We start from the raw sequence: 12,541 nt of genomic DNA on the forward strand, positions 1-12,541 counted from the left end.
TAAAAATCGTAACGCCAGCAGATCCTGTAATGACACAAACTGGTTCTGACAGGTTCAGAACTAAAAATGGATATCATGATTTCCTGCAAGTCTGCCCTTTGTTCACTCTTCTCCTGCCTTCTGGTCAAGATCTCTTGTAACAAACTCAGACTTCAAGCATGTGCAAAAATGCTTTTATTCAACATTGGCTAGTAGTTTTATCTGGAGTTAGAGGATATAGCTTAAGTGACTTGTGTTATATCACATTCAGTCTACTTTAATAGTATGGTAGGGAGGCTTCCTGTGAAAATGGTTGAGGAACTTCACTTGGACAAAATGCAGCTTGCCAGGTGTTCATTGGCACATATTATATCTAGCCTTTATCAACTGCATTTGTTGCCAGTTTGTTCTCTGGTCTAATTCAAACTATTGATTTGGCCTTTAAAGCCTTAAATGATCTGGGGCTTGCCTAAATCAAGTCCCAGTTATCTGTATATGAGCTTGCCAGAGCCTTAATATTGACATTGATTAATAAGACTTTGCTCTTATTGCTGCCTTTAAAAGCATTCGTTTAGTGGCTATAAGAGTTGTGGCTTTTTTATGGTAGTGGAACTACAAGTTGGGAATGCTCTCCTCAGGATGACTTGACAATCATCCCTTCACTACTTTTAGATGAACAACCAGAACTTTTCTTCTCCACATAATTTTTAGTTACTGTTGGGGTCAAATTGGCTGCATAATTTTAGTGCTTTTTATTTTAATGTAAATTATCATTCTATGGGTTTTAGTGTTTTGGTCTTTTGAAGTGCTTTGCTTGGTGCCTTGGACATGTATGAATCCTGAAAATAAGTAAAAATATGGAAAGAGGCAATGTTTTGGATGTCCTGGCCTCGGTCTGTTTTGGTCATAGTCCCCATACTACCTATTAGTATATTTTTGAAAGATCTGGATGGTGGAATGTGTAGGGAAGGAATCCATCTTTTTATTGATCTTTTTGCCTGAAAGTATTAAGTGCAGTGTAATTGTTCTGCATTAAATAGTCTTTGCTGCAAGTGATGGCCTTTCTCTTCAGTTACTTTTTCTCTCTAAGTGGCGTGTGCGTGTGCGTTTACACATCTCTATTCACTGTCTCTCATCCTTCCACCCCCTTGCCAGTGGAGGGGATGCAGGAGTTTAGAAGCCTGAAAAGCTGTTGATGCTCATGAGTAGCAGAAGCTTCTTGTTGCCTATGTGGTTGACTTTCTGTACGTGTATAGCTTTTCAGTATACATGAAGCTCTTGTGTATATGTGTTTTGTGTTTTTTATTGTGGTTTAACACCTTTAACTGTCACTTTCTAAAATAGATCTGTCTTTAAAAAGCATCAGTCTGATATTTTGTTAGCTCCCTAAGGTCACAGAGTAGTAATTTAAGACGAGCACCTGATAAAGAAAATAACAATTGTACGCTTATACTCACCTTCTGTAAAATGACAGAATGAGGGCCTGACCTCTTAAAGCATAAATGTATTGAAAGACTGCACTGACTGCTTTCTTTTTTTTTAATTAGGTAAAACTTTTAATGAATAATTCACTTATCACTGAAAGGGCAGAAATAATTAGCCTTTTAAGTATCTCTACACTTAGTCTGCGCCCTTTGCGTTTTCCCACTGACATGGCCTTAGGACATTCTTGAAGGAAATTCCATAGTGAGAGTCAGACAGCTTTTCTTAAGTGTTTCTCTTGTGGCTTAATTTCAGCCACTTCTCTCTTGCAAAATCTCCAGCTGAGAAATACTTTGGCTGCTTGCAGTCTTGTCTGTTTTTTGTCTTCAAGAAAAAAAAAGAGCATGAGGGTTTTTTAAGAAGGGAAAAAGGTAAATGTGTGCAGACTTGTTTTATGAAAGGGATATTTTGCAGAGGGGAGAGATCAAGACTCATCTATTTATTTAGTACTTAATTAGATATTAAACCCACCCCACCCTGAGGGAAAACTGCAGCTGTCTTGCCTGGCTGAACTACTGTATGTTGCCTTATGAGTTTCACCTTCCATTTGAAATGTTTACTTATGGAATAAACAGCACTTGACCCTATTAAACTATTTTAATGCTATTTGTTCTATATGTAATCATTTTAAGCAGTACCTGGAACCCATGATGAGATTCCGTGAATTAAAAAAAGAAAGCTGGTTTATTTAGACTAAAATATCGATCTTCAGAATAAATGAAACATTGTAGACAAAGTGAGTATTGTGGATCACCCTACATACCCTATGAAGTCCTGTTGAAATTAATGGAAATTGCTTAGCAACAGTGCTTGGTGAGTTGCCCCCAAGGCTAGATATTGGGATTATTTGGTTGGCAACCTTCAGTCTTGAAAGACTATGGTATAAGCCAGGGGTCGGCAACCTGCGGCTGTAGAGCCGCATGTGGCTCTTTCAGCTGTCTGCTGCGGCTCCTCCCGGTGAAAGTGGCAAAGGGGTTAACAGGAGGCACCTGTGTTAAGGCTGTGGGCAGGCTGCTTCGCTCCACCCCCTGAGCTCACTGCCCTCCTCTCCCTTCACCCACACCTGCTCCGCATTGGTTTCCCTTTTCAATTTTGCCAGCTCTGCAGGCTTAAGCTCCCTGTTTTTCCCTTCCCCAAATCTCCAGCAGGCTCAGCCAATCAGCATCCAGCAGGCTCCTGGCTTTTTCTGTTGGAATGGTTCAGAGCCCTTCACTGGCTGATCACCAGCCAATCCTGAACTGCCCTCCTCCTCAGCCATTGCAAGTCCTTGCAGCCCGCCTTTCCTGGAGCAGGTCCCCACTCAGTGCCAGGAGAGGCTTTTCCTCCACAGCAGAGGAGACATCCTGTGTGTCTACTCAGTAGTAAGCCCCATTACAGCAGATGAAGCTTACTCCCAGGAAAGGGTGCCTGGGATGGCAGCCTTGAAGCCTGCTCAAGGCCAAGCACAAGGACTGGTGAGTGGGAGCCTGTGCAGGTCTGTTCAAGAGTAAGCCCTGATGTAGTCCCTGGGCTACTCCCAGGAAGGTGTGCAGGGCTGTAGCCTCAGCCCCCTCCTGTGCAAGTCTACTCACAAGTAAGCCCCGCTGTAGTCAATGAGGCTTCCTCCCAGGAAGGTGTGGAGAGGACTGCAACCTGAGAGCTCCAACCAACTTGTCTGCTCAGAAGTCCCGTTGTAGCCAATGGGGCTTACTCCCAGGACAGTGTGGAGAGGGTTGCAACCTGAGTGAGGGAGGGCAGGCAGGGCAGAAGCTGGCCTGTGGCTGCCCCCCCTTCTTCTGTTCCCCACCTCTGGAGTCTGTGTCCTTTTTTCCTTCCAGCGGGGTGCCTCTGGAAGGTGGGGGGAGTTCTTTAGTATCCATGTAAGATAAGCAGATGTCATAACCACCATATGTATTGGAATCCTGGAAGGTCTGGTGAGGAGGTAGATGTGGTGTCAGCAGTGGCCCCTTTAAGGGTAAGGCCTGGGCATCCAGCAGAGTGTGCTGCACAGCTGCAGCCACTTGAAGGCAATAGGGCCCTCAGGGATATAACGGGCACCTGAGGAAGGGGGTGTGGGTTGTAGAAGGAGTGCAGGTTGCAGAGGAGACTGATTGACTGGGCTTATTGACTTTGACTTGGCTACTTTGACTGACTTACTTTGGAATCTGATCTTGGACTGTGACTTGGCTTATTGACTTTGGACTCTGCCCTGGATACTCTGACTTTGTGACTAATGGACTGCTGGAGACACTGGAGTTTGGTGTGTGGCTGCTGTGCCCTAGACCTGCTGAGGACCAAGGGGCTACTGTAGTGGTGGGAGGCTGCTGGCAGGAGAGAGGACCTCTGCAGGTTGAACAGGTGAGCTACCCTGGAGGTGGGGTCCAGCAGGACTGCAGGGCAGAACCAGGGTCATTTGTTGGGGGAAAGAAGGGGAGCTAATTTGCTTAAAGTGGGCATAATTCTCCAGGCAGAGAATGGCCTTGGAATCAGGCAAAACACCATAGAGGACCAGGCGTCTGAAAACACAGGACAAGAATGTATGACAAAACTAACTAAAAGCTGCAAAAGGGGGGGACCTATAAGAGCATAAAGGTAAAAAAAAAAACTATATATGCAGTATTATCTTCATTCTAGATGTCAAAAGGGTTTTGTGGCTCCTGAGGTTTTTTTCGCTCTGGAAAACGGGTCCAAATGGCTCTTTGAGTGTTTAAGGTTGCCGACCCCTGGTATAAGCCTACAGCACCTGGTATTCCAAGGCGGTCTCCCATCCAAGTACTAACCAGGCCTGACCTTACTTAGCTTCCAAGATCAGACGAGATTGGGCATGTGCAGGGTAACAGTTGCTGCTGGGATTATTTAAAACCATGAAAAAAGCCCCACCACCTGAATACACCCATAATAAAGTTGATGCACTTAAAACCGGAAGTGAGAGAGGTAGTGTAGTGGCTGAATAGACTGAAATCAGGATCTGGTTCAGATCTTCTCTGCCATGAATTCACTAGGTAGGCTAGCCATTCCCTCTTGTGTGCAGTATAGGGATAATCCTTAATTTACTGGGTTGTTGTAAAAATTACAAAAGGATAATAGCTGTGAAATGCTTTGTGCAATTAAACATACAGATACTTTTCAAATGTTAACAATCGGGAGACAAACTGTCAAATTTATATGAGTATCTTGGACAGTGAAGAAAATAACATTTTTTGCTCCTTGTAGCAGTCTACTTCGTTACTTGGTACAGTGGTTCCCAAACTGTGGGTTTAGGACCCAGCAATGGGTCATGATCCAATTTTTGTTGGGTTGTGAAATTGACAGGGCAGTTATGGGTCTATGTACATTGCGGATTAAATAAACTGCTATTTTGGGTGGAGCACTATTCCCCAGTCACTCTGTAACCACACCTTTTGTTATTTATAAATCAGGCCGCAGCTTCTAGGCCCTCTAAACCAGGGGTGTCCAAACACCTTGGCAGGAGGGCCACATCATCTCTCTTACACTGCATTGGGGGCCGGGAAAAAAGAATTAATTTACATTTAAAATTTGAATAAATTTACATAAACAAATATATTAGAGATGGAACTTATATGAATGAATGAAGGTCTTGCAGTAGCTCAAGGCCTTGCACAGAGCAAGGCTGGCCTTTCCTTTGCTGCCGATGCTGCATCACAGAGGTGAATCAGCAAGTAGTGGAGGGAGCCCTCATCCCACAGTTCACACAAGAGGTTGAACAGTCACCCTCAAGCTGAGAGCCGTTGCGTCAGGCCAGCATGGGCTCCAGGAAATCTCCGGAGGGCCAGATGCTCATTGGAGACTGGGGGCTCCCTGGGGGCCAGATTGGAAGTCCCCAAGGGCCGCAAGTGGCCCCCGGGCCGGGGTTTGAGCACCCCTGCTCTAAACCATTGACTTAGTAGGATGTGTCCCAGAACATTTAGGGATATCTATTACAGCAGTCCTTTAAGCTTCTGGAGCCTTTTACATTCCTCAAGGGAGTATCAGGGTGCCCCACCAGAGCAATCGCAGAGTCCTGGGAAACCCAAGAGCACTCGGCACAAACTGGGGTGGGGGAAGATGGCAGCCACATATGGTGTGCTTGGGGAGTTCCAGCGCTCCTGGGAACACTCTTTGAGAAACACTGATCTATTGATGTGTTCATAGTATGCAAAATATTTATTTAAAAATATACCCCATCATTGCTGAAGATTCAAGATAAAAGGTGTCTCACAAAGTACAGTAAAAAAAAAAACTACCAAAATGCACAGTATGAGTTTCGGTGACCAGGAATTACTTTGAAATTGAATGATCAACATGGGCTACATTGTAATATACCTGGATGGGGCCACAAATCGTATCTTCCCCCATGTATAAGTTGCTTATTTTTATGAATGTGGTAAATTTCAAACTACGATATTCCCTCTCTCTCTCTCTCTCTCTCTGTCTCTGTGTGTGTGTGTGTGTGTGTGTGTGTGGATATCTATAGAGCCCTTCTTAAGGTCATGTTATGTTTCATCTGTTCAAACTTGAAATGGCAGCTGCAGTGGAGGAGTCAGCATAGGGCGTGTGTGTGCATGCAACATGACTTGTTCCTGAATGTGAAAGCTGAATTTGCAGTGCTGTAGATATGCTTTAAATTTTGTGGGCTAGATGCAGTTAGCTCAGTTTGAAGGAAATTCGAGCAGTCAAGTCAAAAGTACTTTTGAATTCAAGCTGAAGTCATTGGAATTCTGTATGTTTAAACCAATTTAAATCTGTGTGATTTGCAGCCTTTTAAACACACTTGCTTGTTAATGTCATTGATTTCTGTGATTCTCTTGTACAAAGGATTGTGTTTTGTATGAGGGTTTTGATCACTTAATGAGAAGATTGTTCACGCTGTATTTTGATGTCTTGTTAGTTTAGTTTGGGCGTTCTAGTTAATTCACATTGTGGACTCATTTTTTCGGACATTGCAATTTCTCATTCCTTGCTGTCTTTAATCCAGCAATATCAAGATTAAAAAAACAAAAACACCTGATCAGACTGAAATGGCATCACATACCAGCTGGAGACCAGGTGATGATTTTCCTTTTTGCTGTAGACAGCTGGAATTGAAAGCTACTGTAAGTAGGACAGTGCAGGATAAACAGCAGGAGCTGAGAGCATTGATCACATGATTGTCTCTTTGGAATATTGGGTTGCTACAGAGACCACTAAGACAAATTTAGCACTTTACATCAGAAAGATGTTTTCCCTTGTCTGTCTGATCACACTATGCAGTGGTTGTGGATTTGTCTAGAAAGCCTGAGAATGTGCAAGTGCTTATGATGGTCTGGTGTTTTCTTCCCCCTGGGCTTTGTTGTACTAACAGTTCCAAAGGAAAGGGTTTTCATTCCTCACTTTGCCATACAGAAGTACAATAACTTTAAACTGTGCATGTGCTTAATGAGAAGTTCTACTTTGAGGAAGAATTTTTATCAGATTTGTATGTAACTTTTAGAGGGGTAGCTGTGCTAGTTTGTTGCAGCAAAAATTGAGTCTTGTAACACCATAAAGACAAACCAGTCTATTTCAGCATAAGCTTTTGAGAACTGCAGTATATCTGCAGACAAAAGCACAAATTTTTTGTAGCTTATAGCCAGCAGCTGGCACTGGTTTACTTCTGAGAACGCAGAAGAGAAGACCTTTGTTTTTTCAGCCTCCCCCTTCTCCAATTGAGATGACCACTCAACAGTAATGTCAGACACCCGCAGCTCTAAATGTTTTCTGGTGAGATTCTCCAGTGATTAAGAGTGTCCACTGTAGATCAGAGTTCCTGGTCCAAATCTTGCTTCTCCCATCCACCCATTTTACTCTGGGTAAGCAACTTTCTCAGCACTCCCACTCCCCCAATTCTACATTATTATTGTTATTGTTGTTATTAACAGTATTTATATACAGTACTATTTTCCAACAAAAAAGTTCACAAAGTAGTTTACAAACAAAATCAAATTGCAACAATATAGGGATAATACCTATCTCATAGTAATATTAAAAGGCTCCCAGTGTGGAAGGGATTGTCACTCCTGAATTGGCCTTTTCAGCCACACTTCACACGGTACCAGAACCACTTTTCAGAGCGCGATACTGTAGCCTTCCGAGACTGAAGGTTGCCAACAACAGCAAAATTAAAAGGGCTACTGAAAGAGTGACATATGTGACATATTTTGCCATTTATATAATACAGTGGTTCCCAAACTTTTTTGACTGGCAACTCCTTTGACCCACTGGTCCATGAACCACAGTTCCCCATTAATGTTAAATCCAATATATTGCATAGGCTGGCAGGTTTTTCACAAGGATTCCACAGCTCCCCTGGCTGGTTTCAGTTGCTCCCTGGGGAGCCACAGCTCACAGTTTGGGAACCACTGATAGGATATAATTGTTGCATTTCATTAGAAGTGACTTTATAATTGGTGGCATTTGGCTTCTAAATTTTCTCCCCTAGTAAGGGCTTTGCTATGGGAGGAAATGCCTAAGAAGATGATGATCTAATGAACAGTGTTGTGGTACATTTTGGGATATTACTTGGCAGTGCTCCATTGTGGAGCTGGATAAATTGTGGAATATGACTATGTCTCCAGTATCATGTCCAATGATCCTGCTAACTGGGTAAGAGGCACTTTTTCAAGTGGGTGCTCTGCTTTTATTGGGGGGGGGATAGTAACTGGCCCTCCCCCAGCAGTGTCTTTTCTCGTCGCTGTCTGCTGGTGTCCTTTTGCATCTTTTTAGATTGTAAGCACTTTTGGGACAGGAAGCCATTAGTTATTTGATTTTTCTCTGTAAACTGCTTTGTGAATTTTTCATTGAAAAGCAGTATATAAATACTGTTAATAATAATGTGCTGTTATTTTTTTGGTAATTGTTTAAATTCAAATAATGCTTTTCTGGAGAATGAAGTTTAAGTTTCCTAAAATAAGTGTGGTCAAGGTAACTTGTAAAATGTGAATTGATATTTATAACGCGACCCAGAAAAGTATCACCTGTAAAAAAACAAAACACCAAATTGCACATAAATAGAACACGTACATAATACCAGCATGAAAGAGAGACTGAAAAAAACCCACATTCAAACCAGTCTATGAAGAACAAAGCTGAAGAAATTGTTCTCTTCATCCTTTATTACCTGCTGTAGCCATTGTGTTGCTCCAGGATTGCTTCTTTGAGGGAGGCCCATAGCTGAGGCTTGTGAAACAACTCTTTGGTATGCTACTGTTATCTCTGCAAACCTTAGTGAGGGATGAATATGAGAGGAGACTGATGCAGTTGAGTAGCAATTACAGGAGAGGTCTATCCCTGTTCTTTCTTGTTTGTGGGGTTGGGATGGGGCTGACATGGATAGTCTTTGAGATCCTTCTATGTAATGCTTGCAAGGGCTGAAGTAGAAGGTCTGTGAATGGACAAGAGAAGTTGCTTGGAAGACAAGTTGTTGCATGCTTACTTCTTTGTTAGATGGGAGAACCCTATTCTTAATATGGCAGTGTTTTGTAAGATGAAATGTCTGAGGTCCTGCCCTTTCACTGCTTCTTACTTTGTCTCAGTATCTTAAACAACAAAGGAGATAGAAGACACACATATATTGCTAGGCTGTGCTATTCCTTATATTTTTAGCGCAAGGCTTCTGCTTGTCTCTTGGTATTGAGGACTCTCAGTTGGTGGGAGGCATAACCTGTCATGCCATATAGTCCCATTTTGTAGTGGTGGTCTTGAGTAAAACAACTCTGTTGGAAACAGAGAAGGGAAACATATGATATGTTTTCAAGTTGCAAATTACAGCTGAAGAGTAAAATTTTCTTTTCATGCCTGATAACATTTGTCTTAGGCAGCTTTGGTTCCTTTTGGATTCAGGTGAAAATTACAGCTTATTTCAGCAAATATCTGAACATACTCTACACCCTTTTATATATCTGTAGTGTGTGTACTGATCTCAGTGCAACAGCAAGCAGAGGGGTGACAAGGAATTGCTGAGGAATCTGGTCCTGGCCAGCGTACTGTGCACCCTTGCACTTGGCTAAACAAATTTTTGAACCTTACTGTGAGGCGATAAGAGAAAAGGAAGAGAGCTGAATGTGTCACATGATATGCAATTCATATGGAAGGCTTACTTTCAAATGGTAACTGTAGGAAGCTGCAAGATAAGAAAACCTGCTATTGGAATCTCCCTTAACAATAATGATATAGAACTAGGGAAGTTCAAGTAGAAAAGGAGAGAAAGAGTTGCATCTGGAATTTTCACAAGGAGTACAATTGAAACTTCTCTAAGTGAATGAATGTTTCTCTTGGTACCCTATAGTTGATAAACTGATACTTCAAGAGATTTCACTGTGCTTCTCAAGAGCCTTAGTAAATCCTTAAAATTGTATATATTAATCCTAGGAAGAGGCTGTTGACTGTAGACTGTCAAATTAAGCTAGTTAAGTCAATTCAAGCTGGGTAATGAGCATTTGAATAAATCGTAACCCAATTAATAGCACAAGCAGAGAACAGTTATCTGCAAAATGGTTTTTTTCCAAAGCATATGTTTAATCTACTGCAGTGGTTCTCACACATTTAGCACCGGGACCCGCTTTTTAGAATGAGAATCTGTCAGGACCCACCAGAACTGATGTAATGACCGGAAGTGACATCATCAAGCAGGAACATTTTTAACAATCCTAGGCTGCAATCCTACCCACACTTACCCAGGAGTAAGTCCCATTGACCATCATTGTTAAAAGAATATATTATTATTATTATTATTAACAGTATTTATATACCGCTTTTCAACTAAAAGTTCACAAAGCGGTTTACAGAGAAAAATCAAATAACTAAATGTCTCCCTGTCCCAAAAGGGCTCTCAATCTAAAAAAGATGCAAAAGAATACCAGCAGACAGCCATTAGAACAGACACTGCTGGGGTGAGGTGGGCCAGTTACTCTCTCCCTGCTAAAAAAAGGAGCACCCACTTGAAAAAGTGCCTCTTACCCAATTAGCAGGGGTTATTAGCTAATATACGTAGTAGCTTGTTAAAAGTACAGGTCTGTAACATTTTCCCAAATGCAGTCACATTACCATGGTAGCAGCAAGTCTAATATATTAAAAATAAAATATTGAAATGAATGGGGACCCACCTGAAATTGGCATGACCCACCTAGTGGGTCCTGACCCACAGTTTGAGAAACACTGATCTACTGAATGTAAATACTGTAAGTTCAGATCATAATGGCATGGCTAAACTAAGATTTATCTGCTCATAAGAGCAGAGATTATTTCATTGGGGTGCTAGAAATCTACAGTACTTTTTCTTTTGAATTGATTATTTCACTAACTTGTTACAGAAACATTGATTTTCAAAGTTATAGCAATACAAACATTTCAAAGATTGTTCTTGCTAGCTCAGAAATCAATAAAAAAGCAGTTTCCATTTAAAATTATTCAGTTTTCCCCCACCTCTTACCCTAACCAAATTAATTCATTTTGTTAGACAGCTTTCAAAACATCCACAACATCCTTATTTTTGGTGGTGTAACCAGCATTTTCCATTTTCTTGCAGTCTCAAGTTTGAAAAATGTTTGATTAAAAAATTCAATATTCTCCTTGTTGCAGCACAAAGTAACACAGCCAGAGGATCCCAAGTTGTTATATTGTGTAAGTTTCTTTATGTAGAACTTCTTCCCAAGTAGATTTGACAGTAGAACATTCCTACCAGTAATAAAGTTATAACACTTCCACATATCCAAAATTACAGTTAGAAATGTTGTTCAGCCTTGAGGATATCAAATACCATCCCTAAAATACTTTCGAAAATACTTCTCACATATTTGATGTAATATGGAATGTTCTTTAACAACCATTTTCATTTATTTTGTCAAAATCATGTCCACGTTTCTTTTAAGAATCTATGGTAGAGATTCCAAAGAATTGCTTTTAGAAGTGTATAATTCCCTTTAGGAGTCCTTTTGAACCTTTAATGGTAGCATAGCAATTCAGACTTCGTTAGAGATTTGTTAACATTATCCTGCCTTTGTAATTGATTTAGAATTGTCAATATTGTACTTAAATGTTAACAATGGAGTGTGACCACTTTTCTGCTACTGACTTTGGTGTGTGCACATACATGTCCCACAAGAATGTCCTAGAAGGTAACTTATTCAGATTTATACTTTTCTCATTCAAATACTTAGTTTAAAATATTGCTGTTAAAATTCCCCACACCTTCAAAGAAAGCATCTAGTAATGAGATGCTTTGTTTTGTTAGTTCCCATGATATATTCAAAATGGCAAAGAATGTTGATGTCTGTAAAAATCTAAAATTGTTCTTTAAGTGTCTTGAAGTTCCAGTAACACTACCAGTCTTGCTGCCTTCTAATAAACTCAATTTCCCATATATTTTTTCTTCCTGTAACATTTTAGTGAAATTTTTGATTCTTTAATTTTATGTATTATATAATGTTTTGCCAACTGTAGTATTGATCATTTTAAAAAAGAAAAATGAAAAGCAGTTGAGGGCTTTCAGGGAGGGCAGGGGGCACATTCATTTTTTCACTTGGAGTCTTTTTCATGGAAAATCTGGCCTTTGCCACAGATCTAAATTGATTTTAACTCCTCCAGTCAGAGAAATGTGTTTTCCTAGCATATTGTTTATGGAAGCCTGTAGCTTGATTCTCACATAATGTGAGTAATTTTCTAAGGGATACTATAGAAACCACTCTTCAAATTCATTTTCTTGTTCTATCATCATATTGAAAGGGGGGAAAAATTCCTTTCAAATCTGGACACTTGATCTCAAAGTCATTCCATAGCTGTTTATTGTCAGATGTTTCTGAACAAATCAACAGGGTGATTCTTAGTTGCTAGTCCACCATTTGTCTGCAGATAATGTAATCCTGCATATTACTGTTTCTGAATCGATGCCCATAGTATTATGAACATGTATAATTGTAGCTGCTATTGGTTCCATAATATATACAAAACAAAAGTCAGAACAGGATCTATATCAGATACTGCCTCGCTGTAATACAGAGCAGTCCCCATTACTTATCCTTGCCTTTAGGGGTTCTATCAATTACAGCAGTGTTTCTCAGACTGTGGGTCAGGATATCCCCAAGATAGC

The 12,541-nt window shown here is 40.8% G+C and overlaps 1 protein-coding gene and 1 pseudogene across 1 annotated transcript in view; one reads left to right on the forward strand and one right to left on the reverse strand.

The window, feature by feature from the left end:
• The window catches only part of MED13 (mediator complex subunit 13), a 130,328-nt gene that overhangs the window by 32,352 nt on the left and 85,435 nt on the right, over positions 1-12,541 (forward strand). The gene's annotated exons all lie outside the window — the stretch shown is intronic.
• On the reverse strand, positions 4,172-4,291 carry LOC136659705 (5S ribosomal RNA; annotated as a pseudogene).

Source organism: Tiliqua scincoides, chromosome 8 (assembly GCF_035046505.1).
Source record: "Tiliqua scincoides isolate rTilSci1 chromosome 8, rTilSci1.hap2, whole genome shotgun sequence".
NCBI lineage: Eukaryota > Metazoa > Chordata > Lepidosauria > Squamata > Scincidae > Tiliqua > Tiliqua scincoides.